This window comes from Malaya genurostris, chromosome 2 (assembly GCF_030247185.1).
Source record: "Malaya genurostris strain Urasoe2022 chromosome 2, Malgen_1.1, whole genome shotgun sequence".
Classification (NCBI taxonomy): domain Eukaryota; kingdom Metazoa; phylum Arthropoda; class Insecta; order Diptera; family Culicidae; genus Malaya; species Malaya genurostris.
This window is the reverse complement of record NC_080571.1, coordinates 83681006-83704434: the sequence shown is the minus strand read 5'-3', so window position 1 is coordinate 83704434 and position 23429 is coordinate 83681006. Positions and strand designations below refer to the sequence as shown.

The following is a 23429-nucleotide window of genomic DNA, read 5'->3' as shown; positions in this document are numbered from 1 at the left end:
ATTGATTGCCGATGCGATTGATATTGTCTTCATTTCTCCTGTCACTGCTTGATTACGATGTGACTAAATATTAATCAAGCAGCATAAACATTGAATTAAATTCATGTACACCAATAAACTCCGAAATCCGATGACTTTTTACAAAGAACAATTAACTTTATCAATTTATGTTTATGTTAGTACTCTCATGGAGTTTTTTACTTCAACAGGAAATAGGAGAATGAGAGAGAGAGAACAAAATGCGTCACCTGTTTTTGACTGAGCATACTTCTACTTGGTCATTGAACTATCGAGTATCTCATTTGACAGATACCTTGACCGTACCGATTACAGTTGACGATGATTTTAGTCAGTCTGTCTAGGTCATTTGACATGACTGACAATTTGCAGCTCTGGCCATGACTCGATCGATCACATAAAAAGTAATTCGCTGAAGGAACTGAAGGCCATCATTCCGGCCGAGACCTATGGCTAGTGTATGGAAAATTTGATTGACCGCTGGAATATCCTTGTTGGTTCAAAAGGAACCTATTTTGAAGACGATAATAAAAAACCTTTTTCAGTCCACCTAGTGGTGTAATGATGCCTTTTTCATACTACTTATATTTTCAAAAATATCACCAGAAGATTTTGTGAAGATTTTTTTCTTCAATCTTGAATAAAATAAGAAACTTTTTTTGGGTATAAACTAGCATAACCTTTTAAAATTCTAAACAGTTATGTCAAGTTGATAAGAAGTTTTCTTTAGTTTGCTTCGTCGCACTAAACGATTAAACACTCTTCGGACCCGGATGAAATTAAACAGCAACCTATGAGACTGTAGGAACTTTTATTTGAGCCTGTTTGTGGAAATCGATCAAATCATTTCTGAAATTTTGAGTAAGTCTCGTTTTAAACTTTTTGACCACTACTTCTGGAACTTCTGGAACCAGTATAGCCAAAGTCGGTTCGTTTAGTAGGTAACAAATATAGCCTACGAATTGAATCAGTTTTAAGCCAAATCTAGAAGAATTTTACCCTTCGTCGCTCTAAATGACGGTGTGAAATTCTATAGCAACCTACAGGACTACGAGATTTTTTTATGAGTGACATTATTTGACAAATACTCACACACAGACACATACATTGCTCAGCTCGATGAACTGTGTCGAATTATATAGAACATATTGTAGAAACTTTCTATATGATAAAGTCAATAAGTGCACTTTTATTGAAAAGCATCGTTACCAGGATCTTGTAATAACACTAAGAAGTAGAAACAAATAAAATAAAAGGATTAGAAGTTTACATATTTTTCACCTGAAAAATATAAATTTTAATGTGGCAACCCTGCACGCTATACGAAATTGAACAAAGCACGCTGTGAATGAAGCGAAGCCGCACGTACCGTCGCGAACCAGTTTTGCATCGTCATTTTTTTTCGATTATAGAGGTTTTAACATTGTTGTCATTCACCTCTTCGGCCAGAAAAGTTTTCTGACCCTATGTGCGCGGTGTTGGGAATCGAACCCAGGTGGGCAGCGTGAAAGGCATCGACTTACCCATAACGCTATACCCGTTCCCCTGCATCGTCATTTTGAATTGGAATGTTATAACACTCCTCGCCCTATAATTTCGGAACCGGTAGTCGGATCAGGATGAAATTGCACAGTATGTTTAAAGACAATGAGAGCTTTAATTTGAATAATAAATCGTGAAAAACGGCTTAACTGTTGCTGAGAAATCGACGGGAGTTCCGTTTATGGAGATTTTCTGCACTATTATCGGTGCTTTCGGAAGCGGAAACCGGGGACTAGTAGTTTCAAAGTAGTTTTATATATTCACTAACCAATAAGATCCGTCAACTAGATCAATTTAGCCGTAAGTTTTATAAAAATGTGCACCTCGTTTCGCCATTGCTTGTGAAAAAATGCTCATTAAATTGAAAATTTTCACTAATCGCACTGTAATACCGGAACCAGAAGTCGGATCTGGATCAACTTCTCGGGGACTTTTTAAAGACGTTCAAGACCTGTAATTTGCTTCTTAGTTTGTAAGAAAGAGAAATTTCCGAGAAAATTTATTGCATGTTTTTTCAAAAATTTTCACATATTTCCGGAACCTTTCTCACTTTTTATGAACCTGTACAAATCTGTATTAAATGTAGGAAATCTGTATAAAATCTGTACATTTATTTAAATCAGTATGCGAACGCAAAAATCTATACAATACTGATAAATCTGTATAAATGGCATCTCTGACTTTTTGTTTTAAGAAGGGCTAATGCCTAAATAGTAAGAAATCCGTTTTTGGTTTTATTTGAAGTTCGCCAAATTAACTTTGCAATAAAATTTTAAATTTAAAGCGAAAGGTAACGGGCACAACCGAAAATTGTTTAAACGTTGAAATTATTTCAAACTAATTCTAAAAATATCGTGTGTTGTCTCATAGTTGGCATTAGGCCGTTTTTAAGAAGAATTCTGACATTTTGAACCTGAGTGTGTGATAGTGGAATATTTTGTTATTAATTAATATTTGAAAAATCCATTGAGATGAAATTAGGAGCAGAGTAGTGAACACATCATAAGTGTTTCTAGCTGTTTTATGAATATTAGTTAAATTTTCAAGAAATGTGAATCAATTCTCAACGTGGAGCAATGCGAATGAAGTAGTAATATGAAAAAGTTATAGTGATTTTAGTGACTAAATCGGGGTTTTGAGGCGACGTTCTTACAAATGAGATGAAATAGGGAGCCCTTACCCTAGAATATTACGAATGCAGTATGAACCATATTTCTGTGGAAGCGGTTTATTGAAAAACCCTCCTTTTTCTTCATTTAGGGGTTTGCCTATGTTTGTGCTTAGGGCACATAACCGTCAGTGCAGAGCAGGTTCAAATTTCTTGCCATTCAAACAGTCTCATTAAAACATTCGTAAGATTCTGTCCTCGGTCATTAGTATTGTGAGCTTATCAAATAATCTAATAGTAGGTCATTTAGGGGTTATCCAAATTTTTTGCTAGGGCACATAACCGTTTTTATTATTTTTACGTTTCGTCTTTTACTCATTAGTGCAGAGCAGATCAAATTGAACTGCTTAGTGTTAAACTCGGCAGGTTTTTTTATGTTGTAATAAATCACATCTAAAACATGTATACAAGACATGTGAGAAATGATTTTTTGAGATTTGAAGTGGTTGGAAAATTACACGCGCAAGAATACGTGCAGGTATACGGAGCCACTTAACTTTTGAACGCATTTTTTTCAAAAGACGATTTTTTCAAACTGCTGTCTTGATATCTCAAAAACTATATGATTGTTTCTGCTCAAATTTCTATCCCATCTTCAGCACATTTGCAACTTAAAATAGCACTTATGGAATTATGATTGCTTCATTAGTTTTTTATTTAGGACTGCTATAGACTCCTAAAATAGAGAAAAATTTAGAATTTTTTCATTAAAAAAAAAAGGTTTTCAATTTTTTTTGGCTTAATTTGAGCTCACAAAAGAGTCTCACGTATAAGATGAATAAAACGGTGTAAGGTTTTTGGTGTTAGATATACAAAGCAGTCGGAATCATGGCAGCAGTGAAGCACCTTTTTGCCATTCTCATATAGAAAGGTTATGCAATCGCTGTGAAAACCGACTTTACAAGAAGCCGAGTTCAGAAAATGTCTGTGTGTCTGACGAAAAATTTCACTCCATTTCCTCAGAGATGGCAAACACGAACTTAGATTCCTTCGTTAATGGAATTTGAAAAAAAGGTTTGTTAGCAAAGTCAAACAGTCAAACGAGTGAAACAAGAAGAGTGAAATCTTCAAAACTGGGCTCCAATTCTCTCTATTGGTCTATTTGTCTTGAAGATTCTTAAAAAATGTACTTTCGAAACTCGTCTTGTGCTGATTTTTTTAAAGTTTCAACCTTAACTCCCTTTAATCCAACGTCCATTTAAACTATTTTTCTAAATTATAAAAAAAATTTTTGTTTCATATCAGAGAAACGCGTTTAGAGCTTAATTCAATATATTGGTAGGGTAATGGCACCCTTATTCATCTTAGCTCCAGTAGTCATCTAATATACGAAAACCATTAGTCAGAGTGAGATATACTGTCTCTGTTCGATAGATGGACTGAGAAGAAAAAAGGTGCATTCGCTTTGAGTCTTCGCGTCGCTATAACAGTAGTACTGCACAATTTTCGAACTTTTTTTCTGTGACATTGTTTCTTAGAGTCGAAGCAAAGAAATTTTATCCGATTTTACCACAATTCGTTGATTGAAAGCCGAGTTATAGGCAAAATAACATAGCGACTCTATTATTGAGATGGTTATTGGTACAAACCAAAGCCTTGCTAATACATTCCTTCTGCGGAATTTGACCATCTGTTTCAACAGACTTCGCAACCGATTCATGGCGTACAGAGTCATTGTATTCTGGCGCTACGAACCTACTGACACTAAAAATCTTTCGGGTCGGAACTCGAGCATACGACAACTGGCTTGTAAGACCAGTGCCCTATGCATTGATCCACCAACTCACGGCATCTGGCACAATAGCCCTATATTACAAATCTACATTTATACGTCGACCTCCGTCTCCAAAGCTATCAATGTTGCATATCTTTCAAACTGCACTATTACGCACTTAGGAAAATGATTTCATCTATGCATTCTAGGATGTGTGAGATTCACTTTAAGCGGTGTTTACTCCACATGATTCGTCCATAGGTGAACTCAACTATTCGCTAAACATAACTCACGAACTCAGAGTTTTACGGCAACTTCTTTCTTTTTCTCTCTTCCATCACGCAATGAACTGAGCACATTATTTCTCTCGTGTCTCTGCAATTTCTCTCGGCCGCCGCAAACCATGAGCACCAGCCGGAAAATGAAAATAAAGCAACCGCCTAGTGGAAAATGTGTTTACAGCCGCAGCGCTCCACTTCGCCGGCATTTTTTTGGGCTGGTTTCCGTTAAGATTAGGATTACTGGGTAGGGTCACTTATTTTGTAAGATCTAATCGATGCTTTCGTTGGTATTTATTTTTCCTGAATTGTGTTGCTCTCAATACATTCGTTAGTTTTGCTCGGACGGCTCGATATGTCATATTTCGTGTGTTTTACAAATTGTATCATTCGACACGGATTTTATGCGTGTTTATGAGCTTCTGCAGCGATCACTGATTTTTAGAGCTCGACTGTTCGAGTTCGACTGTAAGTAGGCTGGAAGTTTAATTCACGGAAAAAAAGTAAAGCATGCTTAAATTTGTGGCATAGTAAATCGTGGACTACGATTAGAAATATTCTTTTCCAACATAATTTTGACCAATACAATCAATTTTTTAGTATACATATAGTTATTACACGGCTCTATGTTCGCGAGACGATGCTATTCATTCGTACGAAATTAGTGATAGCAGTTTAATCATGTTTGGAATTTTGTTTTTGAATTTTTTGTACTCTGAATGTCTTGGTTAACAGTTAGCAGTTTGCACGAAAACTTCGCTTTTCCGTTTGCAGTCGCAAATTGCTTACCAACCCAAATACTTTTCGAGGTACATTGACAACTCTTTCTTCTTGAATTAAACACTGATGGAACTGAAATCCTTCTCAATACACGGTTGTAGAAGACACTCCCGGCTGTGCACTATTTTCGTCGATTTTGTGGCCTTCGATTTTCGATTTCACTCCGATTCAGTCATCCTTTCTATTGAAAAATCATCTCCGGACCTTTTTTTCAAAATTTTCTTCATGTTTCGCTTTCGGCTCATCAGTGTTTCGACAGTTCAAATTGAATATCGGAACACTTGATTTGGCCACATTCAACAATATTGCCATTTTGGCGTGCGAGTGTTTTGGATTTTCGCGATGTAAAAGCAAAATTTTGGCACTTTGTTTTATGGAAGAAATCAGCTGATAGTCGGATTAAGCCATTTTTTCGAGTGAATCTTCGAAGCGAGTACTGGTTACGTCTCGCGTTTTGATGCCTTTTCTATGCTAGTATGAATAAGGAATCCAATTATCGTAAGCGGCTGTCGCCAAATACATTGGGAAGTACAAGCAGCTTGGGAGGAAATAAATTTAAATATCAGAGTAGACGAGAGAAGCCAATGTTAAGCAAAAACCACTTTGATAAACATGTAGCATGGACAAAGAAAAACTTGGATCGCGATTGGAGCAACGTGATCTTTTCTGATTTTCTGATTTACAAAAAAAAAACTAAGAGCTGGATGCTTTACCAGAATCCGAATCGAACCGAATGGAAGGGCCATCTTAATCACCGGATAATTTAGGATCAAAACGAGGGGTCTCCAGATTCGAAGTTCAGATTCAGACAAATGACCTGGATGGATGGATAGTTTCTTAATCAGACCCAGAATTCAGAACCTAGATTGAGTTTTTAAACTTGAATTCTAAGTCTGAAATTCTCAACCAGGAATCTGAGTCATAATTTCGAGCCCGGACTCTGTAACTGAATTCTGAGCCCTAAATCAAAAGTACGGGTGAGTAATGTCAGAGACATAACTGGATGTCGTGAATACAAATAAAACTGACACGATTTCTTTATACTGAAACTTTTGACGTCGATTATCTCATTTCGGATTTGTATATTTCATTGAAAGAATCTATCAAGATGCTGTACAGGATTCATTTCACACAGCGAAAAGTGCACGAAGCAAACCAAATTATTTTGGATTTTCACTAAACTGATGATTTTTACCTTCGATTTTCAAAGAAGTAATCTTAATAATTTTTTAGATAACATTTAGAGCCATTAGAACGGCTGATTTTATATAATGTTTTTTTTTTGTTTCGATTATAGAGGTTTTAACCTTAAGGTCATTCGCCTCTTCGGATCAGAAAAACTTTCTGACCCTATGTGCGGGGTTGGGAATCGAACCCAGGCGGGCTGCGTGAAAGGCATGGACTTACCCATCACACTCTTTCTTTCTTTCCAATGCAAACGACCAGAAGCTCTGTTGTATGATGCAATCGTTCTTGTTTGAGTTGAAACTAGCTTTGCGTACAAACCGCAACACATCCGCTCGCAGTGCCAAATGATGCCAAACTGGTTTAATGCGTCTTCTCGCCTTCCGGTCGTCAGGAAGGCAAATGAGAACTACGAAATGAGCGATTGAGGATTTTAACCACGCATAAAGTGCGCTCTCCGATGCCGCTGTTTGAATGCGTCTTCTCGCCCCGACGTCTGCTTCCATCCAACGCACAAGAAGAAATGATCGATTTTCGACCACGGTTCCCCTTTTTTAACGTTCAGTTGAAGATATGTGCATGACTACCTCAAAATCATCGTCCTTGCGCGAAAAACCCAAGCGAAAGTAAAGAGTTTTCCGCGTTGTTTTCAGATTTTGAGAAAACTTAATTTTTGAGTTGTTTGTGGTGATCTCAAACTGTTCAAAATATTATCCTAAATTCCTGATCATATTTTTGATGAAATAGTGAAAGAATTATGTTGCTGCCATTAATACAAGTCGAGATATTCATGATTAAGTTCTGCCCATTCTTCCCATTTTGAAAAGGCGCCCCATAGTAAAGTAAGTCACGACAAAAATTAAATTCTAAAACTTAGTTCTGAACCTGAGTTTCGAACCTAGATTCTGAAACTGAAATTTAGACCAGAATACTGGAACTGAATTTTGAAATAAAATTCTGAATCGGGAAAAATCCTGAATATGAATTCTGGATCTTGATTCTAGAATTGAATAACAAACCTGAATTCTGAAAACTTTACCATGGTTTTGAAACTGAATTCTGAATCTTCATTCTGGAACTGGATCTTAGAGCTGAATTCTGAAACCGGATTTTAGTACAAAACTCTGAATCTGTATCCTGGAATAGAATTCTGAACCCGAAACCTGGACCTGGACCTAGATTCTGGAACTGAGTTCTGAACTAAAGAACTTGAATTCTGAAACTGAATTCTGAATCTGGATTCGACAGCATATTTTTGGAACTGATTAAAGAACCAAAAATCTGGATCTGGATTCGGGAACCTGAGAGTTGGAATTGAACTCAGGATCTGAAATTCAACTAATTTCTGGTACTAACCTGGACTCTGAAAATTAATTCTGAGTTTGAATTCTGGACATGGACGGAACTGGACCAAGAATTATGATTTTTGACCCAGAATTCTGGAACAAAATTCTCGACCTGGATCCCTAATTCTGAACTTGAATTCTGGACCAGGATTCTATAACGGAACTGGACCTAAAGCTTGTTTCAAATAGAATTGGAACAAAGACAATTGCCTGTATTTCAGTTATTTATTTCTGAATTCAAGATCTTTTTTTATACAAATCTAGCGTTTTCTTCATACTTAAAAGAAAAAAATACGGATAAAATTATTCGTCACGGTTTCGAAGGAATTCTCGAGTTTTTCCTGTAACACAGCTCATTAGACGGCGCACACCTTCTTCGTCCATCGTTTTAGCTGTCTTATTTCACCAGGTCGTCATCTGATTGATGTATTTGACAACCTTTCCCTTTGCCTTGAGTCTCCTCTTCATGATTGCCCAGTATTTCAGAATAGGGCGGAACTGGGGGCAGTTGGATGGGTTAAGGTTTTTCGGAACAAACTGGGCACCTTTCTCTGCATACCATTCTTGAACGACTTTGCTGTAATGACAGCTTGCCAAATCTGGCCAAAACATTACGGGATGGTCGTGGGATCGAATGAACGGCAAAATTCGTTTTTGGAGACACTCTTTTTGGTATAGTTCCGATGTCATTGTCTTATTTGTAACGAAAACTTTCGTTTTTTTCCCACAACTACAAATGCCCTGCAAAATCATAAATTTTCTTGCAAATTTGCCGGCAAAAATAAATTTAAATTTGGCTGGAACATCCCTCTGAGCCGTTGCCAAGTAAAATTTTTCACCTGGGATTTGCCCGAAGTCAGCCTTGACATAGGTTTCATTGTCCATCAGAAGACACACGTCGAACTTGGTCAGAGCCTGGTCATATAGTTTCCGAGCACGAATTTTGACCACACTATTCTGTTTTATGGTCCGATTTGGCTGGTTGCTAGCTCGATACGACTTGATTCCTTCCCGGAGTCGAGTTCTTCTCACGGTACTATGGGCAGCACCGAATTTTCTGGCCAAATCACGGTCCGACAGATTAGGATTCCTTTTAATCGTCTACAAAATCTTACCGTGCAGTTTCCGGTCGACAGTTCCACTCCGACGATTGGTTTGAGGCTTCCGAATATTCGTCAATGTTTCCTTATACCGTTTGATAACGCACCATACGGTATTTCTGGGCAATTTCAGCTTCCAAAATTTTCCAAATAACTGTGCACATTTTTTTCCCTTCTTTCGGCTTCCATGTGGATTGTTTACAAAGAATAGTCGATTTGCGGAATGTCAAAAATCATACGTGATGCTGACAAAATTTTTGACACGTGGGCGCCAAGAACTTCCAAATCCGTCCACCAGGAACGCCACAATATGAGCAAAAGTTTATTCCAATTCTAAAAGAAGCAAGCTTTAAGATCTGGAGCGAAGTTTCAAAGCTGAATTCTGAATCTGAGTAATGGACCTGGACTCTGGATCTGAGTTTAGTACTAAATTCTGAACCTGGGTTCTAGAACTAAATTCTGAATCTGATACCTGGAGCAGGATTCCAAGTCTGTATCTGTATTCTCAACCAAGAATCTGGGACGACTGAATCTTGAATCCGTGATCAGGAACGACATTCTAAATTTCTAAAATAAATTTAAATAACTGGACTCTGAGTCAAAATACCGGACCTGGATTCTGGAACATAAATCTAGACCAGGATTCTGAACCTGCATTCTAGAACTGAATTCCGCAGATGAATTCAGGACCTGGATTTTGGATCTGAATTCCGGAACTTTATCCTGGAGCTGGAAACTGGATCCGGATTTTTTCATTGAATTCTTAAGCTGATTTCAGAATATGAATTTTAGTTCTAAATTCCGAATTTGTATTGTGGATCTGAGTTTCGGAACTGAAATCTGAATCCGAAACTTGGACGTTTATTTTAGAACTGAATTCTGAACCAGAATTCTGGATCCAACCGTAAACCCTGTAACTGAATTCTGGATCTGGATTCGAATGCTGAATTCTGAAGCGAATTTATGAACTTTAATTCTTAACCTGGAATCTGGAACTAAATTTTGGATCTGAACCTGAACTCTGGCTTCTTGAACTGAATTCTGAAACTGTATTTTTGGACTAAATTCACTGACCTGAACTATGGATCACAAATCTGAGCATAAATCCTGGACCTGTACGCTTGAACTGAATTCTGAAAATAGATTCTGGAACTTTTTATGGACCTAAATTTCGGACCTTGATCCTGGAATTGAAAACTTGACCTGGTTTTTGTAACTGATTTCTTGATTCTAGCAATGAATTCTGTGACCGAATCTTAGTACTAAACTCTTCATCTGAATTCTCGATTTGAACTGTGGAACTGAGTTCTGAAATCCAAACCTAGATTTGGATCCTAGAACTGAATTTTGAACCAGGGATCTGGATACATTCTAAAACTGAATTCTGATGGATCTGAATTCGAGAGCTGATTTCTCGAAATGAATTTTTGTACTAAATTCTGGAACAATATTCTGGACTGACCTGAACTATGTAGCATGATTCTGAACTTTAATTCTGGAAGTGGATTTTGGTATAAATCTCTATTCTGAAAATGAATTTTAGACCTGGATTCAAGAATTAAATTTGAACCTGGATTCTAGATCTGAATTAAAGAGCTTAATTTTAGTTTCGATTTCTTCGCCGCTATCTCCATCTTTTGAACCGCCATCTCCGCCTAACAGTTCAAATTGAACTGTTAGGCGGAGATGGCGGTTTAACACTTCAAATTGAACTGTTAGGCGGAGATGGCGGTTCAATTTGAACTGCTTTAAGCATTGATGAGCCGAAGGCGAAACGCGAAGGAATCGAAACTCAATATGTGCTTTACGTACAAACCAAAAAACCGCTAAATGTTTAATTTTAGTACTAAATTCTGAACCAGAAATCTGGAGCTGAACTTAGTACTAAATTCTGACACTAGATTCTAAAACTGAATTCTGAGTCTGATTTATGGAGCTGGACTCCTATCCTGTATCTGTAGTTTTAACCAGGAATCTAGAACGGAATTTCGAAGCCTTGATCAGGAACTGAACCTGGCTTCTATAATAAAGTTCTGAAACTGGGTTCTAAACCTGAATTCCGGATCTGGATTCTGAATCTTCAATCTAGACCAGGGTTCTGAGTCTGAATTCTGGACCTTGATTCTAGAATTTTTGTATTAAATTCTGGAACAATATTCTGGACTGACTGACTATGGAACATAATTCTGAACTTTAATTCTGGAAGTCGATTCTGGTATAATTTTTTTTAAATTTGGTTTTATTCTATTGTTTTCCTTTTGACCTTGTATCTAAACAATTTTTAACAGTGGTCGATTTAACCATAAGATCTTTCATTGGGATTTGGATCTGTCTTATCATCTTTCACAGTGATTCCATATCCTTTTTATACGAAAGAAGCAACAAAAAATTGCAACCAAGACCTGTATTCTGAACCTGAATTCAGACATTTGAACCTAGATTCTGTCCCGGACCGACCGAAAAGATGTTTAAACGTCGTGATAAAGAGCTTTATAGTCCCACGACAAAAGGGCCTAATTGCAAATACGAGCGTTCCTTTGCTTATTTTCTCTTTTGGTTATTACGAAGCCATTACTGTATATTTTTGAAAATTGCCACTATAAATCGAAAGCTTGTGGTTTCAACTTTAAAGATTTGGGAAGAGTAAGGTGTCAAATATAATCCCGTACATAGTGAAAGAAGAAGTAAACAAAGAAAAAGTGTCATTTGCAGTTAGGCCTTTTTGTCGTGGGACGATCGAATTCAAACCAATTTTTCGCCTACTGCGCTGGCTGAAAAGCGGGATCCCAGTGAAATTTGTAGACCCGCATAAGTCCGATCATCGGTCCGATTATCGGACCGATTGAGCACGATATAGGGCCGATCGTAGCGCTTCGATCGGCCCGTCATCGGACAATTCTGCACCATTTGCATCAACCGCGCTGACCTAAAAAAGCTTTATGTTTACATTATGTATCGCTAGAGAAACAGAGCGAAGGAATATCAAACAAGACATTTTCGAGCCGACGTCTTCCCGATAGGGTGAGAAAGATTTTTAAACATTTGTATCGATCATAGAGGCTTTAACCTTTAGGTCATTCGCCTCTTAGGGCCAGAAAAACTCTGACCCTATGTTCGAGGTTGGAAATCCAACCCCGATATATCTCATCACCTGAGTAATCAGACATCCGCTCTCTGCTTTGGTATATCTTCACTCTTTTGTTCTACCGATACACTATGTAAGCTCGAAACGCAATCAAAAGCTTTCGTGCACGATGCGTCCGATGTTCGAATTTACTGGGATGGTACGGATCAAATGTTTACATTCCTAGGGTCCCGATCATCAAGCCCTAACAAGTTTATAACAAAAAGCATACTTCATACTCAAAAATATGAATGTGCTTATATGTGCACACGACTGTAATATTCCAGTACTAAATCAATCTATTCCACATTTGGCGCTGCAAAAGTCTACTTCAACTCAATAAAAAAAAATGCAACTTAATAACTTTCAGTAGGAAAAACGAAACCCATTCTGTAGACATATTTCTAGGAAATCAAATAGCAGAAAAAAATAAAATTGTGCGACATTTAGGTGTAATCTCGGACACCAAACCAACATTTGTGGAATATTACAATACAATAATCAATAAAGCAAACCGTATGCTGGGTTTTATCATAGAAAAATTTCTATATAGTACATATGTCAGATCTATTTTGGAATATTGCAGCCTAGTATGGAATCCATATAATATTATACACAAGGAACGCATTAAAACCAAACACAATTTCTTTTATATGCACTTCGTAATTCAAATTGGACAGCATTTCCTCTACTATCATATGAAGCACGCTGCATACTCATCAATATACAAACATTTAAAGAACACCGCGACTTTGAAATGCTTTTTTTTATCAGCGACATTATCTTTCAACGCATTCCATCAGCTACATTATTATAGCAATTAAATTTTTATATACGCAGCCGTCAATTACGAACCAGGAAATTATTTTTAGAAAGTCATACAATAACAAATTATGCAAAACACAGTCCAGTCAATCGAATACTGCGCCGTTACAATCAATACTGCGAAAATCTTGACTTTGATATGCCAAAATATCAAATAAAATCTCAAATTTGTCGTAGAAATAATGCGTAGTATGTAAGTGTATGTTGTAAACCATATTTATGTAGTCTACGTTTGCTTGACGTAATAAATAATTAAATAGCAAGTGCTGATATAAGTCCGGTCTCGTTAGAAGTTAAAATATTATAATTTTCTAACAAGTTACAAAAAGGGAAATGGTTTAGATATAATATGTTGGTTGGGGTAACGGTATATACTCATCCACCTCAGCAGGGAGATCTGCTGTTTCTGTTCGATAGATTGACCTTAAGGGTAAGATGAAAATAGGTGCATACGCTAGGAGTCTTCGCGTCGCTGTAACAGCAGTATCGAACAATATTCGAACTAACTAACTCTGACCACAACTTGTGTTTGTTAGCAACTCAGGATTGTCATAAAGTTTTTCCAAACTAGTTCGCCTAGCTACCTTGATATTGAAATACCTAAACTTTAGACATGCATACCGATTCCAACCAGTTCCAGAATTAAAATTCGTCGACTGACATTAGATTCTGACTTCATATGCAGCTCGAAGATTTGAGGTAATTTATTTTTAATTATTTTACGTTGAATGAATCCACCCAAAAGACAATCAATCTTTGAAATCGCTTGTATATATTATCAGTTTATATTAATGCGTACATACCGAGTGATGGTTGTTCAATCTCATCCCCATTTGGATGCGATTCGTGATGAAAAACATACTGAGAACTCACAAACAGCTGTTCGATGATGGAAACAATCATTTCGTTCGGTCTAAATCCCTCGTCACTCTCAATTCACTGTATCACGTGTTTAGTTGGAATTGTTTACAGACAAATAGCTCTCTCGTGAGCATACCCAAAAAAAAACAAATCTCTCATCCTCACCCAAAAGGAAATGCCGAAGAAAACTCAGTAGTTCGTGAGTGCCGAGTGCAAAGGAGAACCAGGCGATTAGTACTAGCTGTGTTCATGCCTCGGCATCAATCGAAGTTGGCTGCTAGAATGGCTCAGTTATCATCCAACTACTAGCCGGAGCAAAGGGTTTTTCTTTCGTCAAGATACTTCTTCCATGGGAAAAAGCAACTCCAAGAAGCGTGCAGGCAGATCGACAGTCTCACTCAACGCGAGCACACTTGAACACCCGGCGGTGGGTTGAAGAGGATGCGTTCTTCGGTAACAGTACACAGAGAAAGAAAGAGTGGAAAGTGTTGCATGTTTTTCCGCTCGTCGGGCCATCCTTAACAGTCCTAGAAGCGAAGCTGAATGAGTCAGAACCATCCAGTCGAGTTGTGTCGAGTGTGATTTATTATGAACCGGGCATGTCTGTTGGTCAATGAAATATTCAGTGCTCGAGGGAATCCTCCAAGTGTGAGTAGTAGTTCTTTGTGAGGAATATTCGAACCGAACCGAAGGTAGCGTTTTGTCAAATTAAGGGCGTCAGTGGAATCATTAATTTTCATTGTTTGTTGAAAACATTGGTATTTCGCTATGATCTCATCATTAGTTCACCGTTGAATTGGAAAAAAGACGAAAAACGTTAGGCTGGCTCAAGTTCAAAGGAAAGGCCAAAAACAAAGTTTCTAAAATCTAAGTTGGAACAATGAAAACGTATTCTGAACTAACCCCCTTTAGTAATTATCACCTTGAAATGTCTAAACTTCTGTTCGATTACGGGTGTCTAATGTTTCATTGATGAGTCAAAAGCAGAACGATTGCGAATTCGTGCCGAACAGTTTGTGGCTGACAAAATACTTTGCTCGGCAACAAAAAGAAGTGCCCGTTTCGGTTGAATTGTAACAGCGGAAAAAAAACGTGAACGTTCATTAGTATGAGCAGTATGAGCAGACCCTCTAGCTCTAGCGGCGGTGAAGCAACTAGCCGCGTTCGAACAGCCGGGTAAATCTCACAAATCAATTAAATTAATCGAAACCAGGCGTAACGAACAAACGAACGAACCGCGTACCGGTGCCGTGACTGTGCCTTGCCGAACACGGAGCACAGAATGGAGATGTCATATCAGGTTAGCACATGCTGAAGGATGTTTCTTTTATTGCATTGGGCAGCGGAAACAGCATCATCTTCACTCGTTCTCTCGTCACAGCGGGATAACTTCTTTTGAAGGTAAGTCGTTTATGAGCTGCAATGTGAAACGTGATACCAGGGAAAAGGTTTGGGGAGATGTTTATGTTTTCGGTTTAGGTTTCCGGATGGCTACTTTCATTTTTTTCTTTTTTCGTGTCAATTATAAATCGTCTCTTCGGGACAAAAAAACTTTCTGTCTCTACGTGCGGGACTGGGAATCAAACCCAGGCTGGTTGCGTGAAAGGCATCGAATTACCCATCACGCTGTACCCGTTCCCGGCTCCTTCGATGACCAAACGAAAAATGTGTCTGATTTCAAATATCTCCGATCGACAGAAAAGTTTTTTTTGTTGGTAGTAAAGCTAGGTCATCCAATTATTTTTCTTTCGATTGAAAATAAAATACAATTTTCCCTTTTTTTGTGTAGTTCATTATTGACGAAAACACTAGTATTTAAAAAACAACGGTAAAAATTGCGAGTGAGTAGTACTAAAGACGTAACTGGATGCCATGAATACGAATTAAAGAAATCGTTCAGGTGTTTCGATGTCACACTGTTGAACTGCCCTTTCGCATTAGTTGTAAATATTCTCCAAGTTCAGATTATGAAACTGATAAGCCATGATCCTAGTCCAGTTCAAAGCTCAGAATCTGGAGCCGGCATTTCTAGGTCCAGGGAATGCATTAGTAATATGGCAGATCTGGAACTGGACCAGAAACATGATAAGCTTAAGTTCAAGCTCCGGTCCAAAACTGGATCTATATCAGACTCTAGAACTGGAATGGTAATATTGCAATTCTAGGTTCGGGACTTCGATCTGGACCTGGACTGGTATTGTGATAAATCCAGCTCCAAGTCCAGATCCATGGACTCCACATCTTAAATCTGAACCTAAATACTAAAGCAGGTTCTGTATTTTGTCGTGAATACGACTTACTTTACTAAGGAGCGCCTTTTCAAAATTTAACCTTTTGAGAAAGTGATAAGTTTTTAATCGTGAATTTTTCTTTTTGTATCTAATGTATCAACATAATTTTTGCTACATGCCATCGGAGATATGATCAGCAATTTATGATAAATTTTCCAGTTAAAGGACATAACAACAAATAATTCAAAATTAAACATTTCTGAAATGTGGGCTAATTGGAATCAACATGTGTGAAAAGAAGAAAAATGACCCCTGTTTACCTTACTCGTACCGATATTTTTGTGATAGAGTTTTCAGTACCAAGCATTCAGTTTCTGAAAACAATTACAGTTCGAAGTTCCGAATTTAGTTCCAAATACAGAATGCAGTTCCTGAATCAAACATTCAGATACGGATATACAGGGTCCGGCACTCGAAGTGTAACCAATTAAAAAGGCCATAAATCCAGTTTGGAAAATTACTTTTACTTAATTCAAAGTACAAAATGTGTAAAAATAATACAAAATTCAGAATCAATTCACTTTTGCTCGATATGACCACCTTTTACCTTGACTATGGCCTTGAGACGGTCAAAAAACGAATCGCAAGTTGCCGAATGTGACTTGCAGGTATTTAGGCCCACTCGCGGACAATAACTTTTTTCAGCGCCTCGAGACTGGTGTATCTTTTAGTTCGGACTTTGCTCTCCAAAATGGCCCAAAGAGAATAATCCATTGGATTCGCATCTGGTGAATTCGAGAGCCATTGTGTGGACGTGATGAAGTTCGGAACGTTGTTTTTCAGCCATTCTTGGTTCACTCGAGCTTTGTGAGACGGTGCCGAGTCCTGCTGAAACGTCCATGGTCTGCCACCGAAATGTTTGTCTGCCCACGGCTTCAAAGCAACCTCCAGAATACTTTCCCAATAATATGTCGCATTTACCTTGACGCCAGGCTCGATGAAAACGATTGGAGAGCGCCCATCTGCGGTTACAGCGGCCCAAACCATTATCTGTTGCGGGTGCTGCCTCCTGGTGGCCAATCGAAGACTCAAATTCTCGTATGAACGGTCGGTCAAGTAAACCCTATCGTTTTGAGAGTTTGCGAATCTCTCAAGTCAAGATTTTTTTTTCGCGTTCACATTTTGTAAAATGCTTTCTTGCGCTTGTGAACAATACCACTCCGAACTGTCATTTGGCAAATTTCTAGAGAGCTGATGCCCGTGCGTCAGCTGCGCGAGCGGTCTGAAGTTGGTTACACTTCGAGTGCCGGACCCTGTAATGAACCCTTCTCCAGTATGTGTCGTTTATTCAATAGTTGCTCACAGGAATTTGATTTTCATGTTTCATCTCTCTCGTAATGCGATACAACGATTATTCCATGATTATTTATTTTTGCAGTGATTGTACTAATGTTAATTCTTTCCGCTTGACCACCCCTTCGTCTCTCCAACCATCTCCATTGAAAACTAATAAATTCGCTCGTTGAAACTAATTCTATTGTATCTCCTCTTCTCCTTCATCGTTCTCTCCCATCTTTTCGAACACTAATTAGATCTATATGTCGGTTCTAATCACGTTTGCTCTTCCAACCCCCTCTTTTAAAGCATATTTCTTCTCTTCTCTAGTCGATGGGTTTAGTGTCATCTAATTAGTAGTAATATTGATAGTATTAAGTGCATACATGTATCTGTTGGATTGTTGTAATCTGATGATATAAACGATGAGGAGGTTTTATGGCTGCTGGAGTGAGAGATTGTTCTATTTCAGCTCCATTGGGCTTTTTTTGCTCCAAATGAATAAATAAATACATAAATAAATTTCAAAGTTCTAGATTTCAGTTATAAAAGAAGGAGGAATATTCTGGAATTCCTGCGTTGTACGTTTCGAGGGAAATGGTATCAAAAAGACGTAATTAATCAGTTATTTTCAGAGCCTCCACCAGTTTTCGCAAACAATTTTTACGATATATTTTTTTCTCCTTTAGTATTAGAAAATCAGAATTTTACTTAGGAATTTTTCACGCACCTCTATCGAAGGTTTCAATTGGGTCTTTTGATTATTGGATTGGATGTGTTTCGCTGACTTCAGGATATACAAGTGGAGTCAGATATTTTAATGTGCATCACATCTGCGTTACGTTTGAGGATTGGGTGACATAAATTTTTTTTTGCATTCTGTTAACTTATCATCATAATTCTTCCTCCACACCATCGGAGATATGATAAGCAATTTGTGATACAATTTTTAGTAGTATAATATAACCACAAATATTTAAAAATTAAAGTATTCCGAAATGTTTGATAAGTGAAGTAGGTATTAATATGATGCTTCATTCTTTCCAGCCTGCGTAGTTGATTCGTTCAGTTACGACCAAAATCCAGGTCATCCAGAAAGTCCAAAACCAGATTTTGTTTTTAATTTACAGAAGATAGATCTAAAATTCAGCTTCTTGTCCAGAATGTAAGTCTATAATTCTGGAACTGACCTAGAATTCCAGAACTTGATTCTGAGTCTGAATTTTGGAACCGAGAGATTGTGATTCTTGACCTGGACACAGGAACTAAATTTCGGAATTGATTTCTGGGCTTGGATCTGAATTTTGAAACTGAATTCAAGAACTGAAATTAAGGTTCAGACCAGGACTCGATTCCAAAATTCTTGTCCGGAATTCAGATTTTGAAATCACGTTCAGAATTTTGAAACTGAGTTTGAAATTCTGGAACTTCAGACCAAAATCTAGGATCCATGTTCAGATCCAATATTCAGTGGTGTTTCTAAAATTCTGTTATAAAATACATTCCAGACTTCAAATTCAGAATTCAGTTCCAGAATCCAGTTTCCAAAACTCAGTTTCACAATTCTAGAAGTGTAACTGGATTCAGGAACAGGAAGCTAAAGATTTTTTAACTAAGTTCCGGATCTGGATGCCAAAACTGAATTTCGGAGCTCGAAAACTGAATTTTGAATCGAACTAAATTTCAGCTGCAGAATCCAGATTCAGTTCCCAAATTCAATTGCAGAACACAGGTTCAGTGATCCGTTTAACAGTCCATTTTATTAGTATTCACGTCATCCGGTTCTGTCTCTGACACTACCCACCCGCCTTTTTTATTAGGATTCTTGACCAGGATTCTGGTTCTGAATACAAGATTCTGGAGTAGGATCTTGGAACTAAATTTTTAACTTGTAAACTGGAACTGAAGTTGGAGTTGAAATTTCGATTCTGGATTCTGGGACCGAGTTCTGAACCCTAATTTCGGAACAGAACTGCGAAACCTGCCGAACGTCGTTTCGCCGAATGGGAAAAAAGGCGGAAAGTCGTTTCTTCGAAAAGGTCATTTCACCGAAAGGACCATTTAGTCGAAAGAGTCATTTCACCAAAATTTAATTTCGCTGAGTCGGCCGCCAACCTGCCGTCGAAAACGCAAACAATTGCCTGGTACACACAATAATAAAGTTTTTTTTGGGAATTCCGTTTTTGAGAATCGTGAATAAACCTTTCAAATTACTCAAGTCTTACTGGATTACTTCAGAAGTAAGATTGTTGGTCTTAAAAATAATCATTTTTTTGTCTTTCTTTTAAATCAATGCCAATCACAATATTGAGACTAAGACCCTTTCGGCGAAATGACTCTTTCGGCGAAATGACCCTTCCGGCGAAACGGCTTCCGGAGAAATTGTTTTCGGAGAAAAGGATCCCTGCAAATGGAATCTGGATCTGGATTCTTGAACTAATTTCTGAATCTTAATTTTGAACCTCAGCTCTGGACCTGGATTCTGTAACTAAATCCTGAACCTGAATTCTGAAACTTAATTTCTGGGATTTGGAACTAAATTCTGAACCTGAATGCCAGAGCTGATTTCTTAACCTGAATCAAATTTTTTGACCTAAATTTTGGTGCAGAATTTTGAAACTGAATTATGGACTTGTTTTCCGAACCTGAGTTTTGAAACTAAATTGAGGAACTGAATTCTGTAACTGAATTTTCATACTCAATTTAAGACCTGATTTCAGGACCGCGATTTGGGAACTGAGTTTTAAATTTGGATTTAAGAGCTAGATGCTGGACCTGGATTCTAGAACTGAATTCTGAGCCTTAGTTCTGGGCCTTTAGTTTTAATCTGGATTTTAAATCTGCCCTCTGAGCCTGTATTCTGAAACTAAATTTGGACACTGAATTCTGAAATTCTGGAACTGATTTCGAAACCTGGACTCTGGATCTGAGTTCTGAATCTGGATTCTTGAATTGAATTCTGAACCTGAGTTCTGGACCTAAATTCTGGATCTCAGCTCTGGAACTGGATTATGTAACTATTTTCTGAGCCTGAATTCTGAAACTGAGTTCTGGGATTCGGAACCGATTTCAGCACCTGGATTTTGTAATTGAAGTCTGAAACTTATTTCCTGAGCTGAAACCTGGAACGGAGTTCTGAACCTAAATTCAAGAGCCGATTTATTAACCTGAATCAGATTTTTCGACCTGAATTCTGGAACTGAACTATGGACTTGTTTTCCGAACTTGGTCTCTGAAACTAAATTTAGGACCTGAAACCTGTATTTGAACCTGGATTCTAGAAGAAGATTCTGAATATAAATTCTAGAAATGAACTCTGAAACCGAATTTGGACACTGAATTCTGAGCTCAAATTGGGACCTGGATTTTAAAACTAAATAACACATGGATCAATAAGTCCCGAGACTAAAGCAGAGATGGCGCTCGTAGTAAACCAGTAACCACGTCTTTCTAGAGTACTAACCTTTACTTGAAACGGGTCAAAATTTTAAGTCGATCCGACCAGAAACAGCTGAGTTATCGAGGTTGGAGTAAAGTCGTTTTGTAGTTTGTTTAAAAAATGGAAAAAACCGAGTTTCGTGTTTTGATAAAACATTGTTTTTTAATGGATAAAAACACCGTGCAAACGAAAAAATGGATTGAAAAATGTTATCCGGACTCTTGTCCATCAGAAGCAACGATTTGTCGGTGGTTCGTCGAGTTTAAACGTGGTCGTACCGACACAAATGACGCGGAACGCTCGGGTAGACCTGTGGAAGCCGTTACACCGGAAAATGTGAGTGAAGTGACAATAATTATAATGAAAGATCATAAAGTGAAGCTCCGTGAGATTGCTGAGATGACACAGATATCATATAGAAGTGTATTTACTATCCTTCATTAAAAATTGAGCATGAAAAAGCTTTTTTCCAAGTGGGTGCCGCGATTGCTTTCGACAATGACAATGCACCCTGCCATAAGTCGATGAAAACAATGGCGAAATTGAACGAATTGGGCTTTGATTTGCTTCCCCTCTCCCCATACTCGCCAGATTTAGCCCCCAGTGACTACTGGCTCTTTGCTGATCTTAAAAAATGCTCCAGGGAAAAAGATTTGGCTCAAATGAGGAGGTCATCGCTGAAACTGAAGCTTATTTTGAAGCGAAAGATAACATGGTATTGAAAAATTGGAAAAACGTTGGAACCATTGTATCACCCTAAAAGGTGATTATGTTGATGAATAAAAAAAAATTTTGCAAAAAAAATGTTGTTTCCATTGTTAGTCTCGGGACTTATTGATCCATGTGGTAATGACTCGGGATCCTAGAGCTGGATTCTGAACCTGAATTCTGGAACTGAGCTCTGGACCTGGATTCTTCAACTAAATTCTTAACCTGAATCCTGGAACTGAATTCTGGATCTTGGGATGTGCAATTGGATTTCATAACTGAATTCTGGAACTAAATACTGGACCTGAGGACCTGGATTCAAGAGCTGGATTCTGGGCCTTAATTCTAGATCTGGACGCTGAGCCTGGATTCTAGAACTGAATTATTAACAAGGATTCTGGGCTTGATGTGCAGACCTGGATTCTGTAATTGAAGTTTTATATAGAATACAAGATCTAAACTCCGGACCGGGATTCGGGAACTGAAATCTGAATCTAGATCCAAGAGCTGAAGTCTGGACTTGGATTCCAGAACTGGATTCTGAGCCTTGGTTCTGGACCTGAATTCTGATTCTGGTTTTTAAATCTTCGTTAAAAACCTGAATCTTAGAACTGAATTTTGGACCTGGGTTCTGAACGAGGATTCTGTAAGTGAATTCTGGAACTGAATACCGAAATTAAATCTTGACTCTAAATTCTGAACTCAAATTGGGACCTCCGGACCGGGATTCTGAAACTGAATTATAAATCTGGATTCTAGAGCTGGATTCTGAACTTGAATTTAAGAGCTGATTTCTTACTCCACCTGAATTTAGGTGCTGAATTCTGGACTTATTTTTCGAACCTGGATTCTGAAACTGAATTCCGGACCCTGAATTGTTTAACTGAATTTTTATACTGAATTCAAGATCTGATTCCGGACCGGAAAATGAATGAACTGAATTCTTAGTCTGGGTTCAAGAGCTAGATTCTGGATCTGAGTTCTAGATCTGGATGCTGGACCTAGATTCTACAACTAAATTCTTGACCAGGATTCTGGACTCGATTTTCGGGCCTGGATTGAAAAACTGAATTCTGAATCTGATTTCTAGAACTGAAATCCGGCCCGGGATTCGTTAACTGAACATTGAATCAGGATTCAATGGCTGAATTTTGGACCAGGATTCTAAAACTGAATTCTGAGCCTTAATTCTGGACCAAAAAATATTGAATCTGGATTTTGAATCTGTAATCTTAACCTGAATTATAGAATTGCATTCAGGACCTGGAATCTAAAAGTTGATTCTAGAACTTAATTCTGAACTTGAATTTCGGATTTAGAATTAGAAAGCTGGACTCTGGATTTGTGTTCTGATTCCAACCTCTAGATCTGGATTCTGGAACTGAACTCTGGACTTGTTTTGCGGTCCTGAATTATAGGACTGAGTTCTAAATCAGAAATCTAGAGTCTAGATTTAAGTGCTGGATTCTGAACAAAAGTTTTACAACTTAAATCTGAACCTGAATACTGAACCAGGGGCTGTATTCTTTATTGAAATTCTGGACCAAGATTGTGGATCTGAATTCGAGATCTGGATTATAGAGAAGAGCCAGAATTCTGTAACCGAATTTTTATATTGAATTGACGACCTGAATTTTGGATTGAGGTTCGAGAACAGAATTCTGAACCTAGATTCAAGATCTGGATTCTGAATTTGGATTCTAGAACTGATTTCAGGGCCTTGGTTCTGGGTCTGAATTTTGAATTTGGATTCTGGATCAGCGTTCCTAGCCTGA

General features: G+C 37.9%; 1 protein-coding gene across 12 annotated transcripts in view; it reads left to right on the top strand.

Annotated features, from left to right (window-relative positions):
- Nucleotides 1-23429, top strand: part of LOC131432101 (uncharacterized) — a 206437-nt gene that overhangs the window by 20014 nt on the left and 162994 nt on the right. The window contains exons 1-2 of one of the 12 annotated variants that reach the window (XM_058598189.1): nucleotides 14224-14589; nucleotides 14926-15342. The exons of 10 other annotated variants lie outside the window; for them this stretch is intronic. The gene's annotated coding sequence lies outside the window, so the exon portion shown is untranslated. Of the gene's footprint in view, nucleotides 1-14223; nucleotides 14634-14925; nucleotides 15343-23429 lie in introns of those variants that run through there. One more of the 12 variants, XM_058598188.1, reaches the window with a different exon arrangement.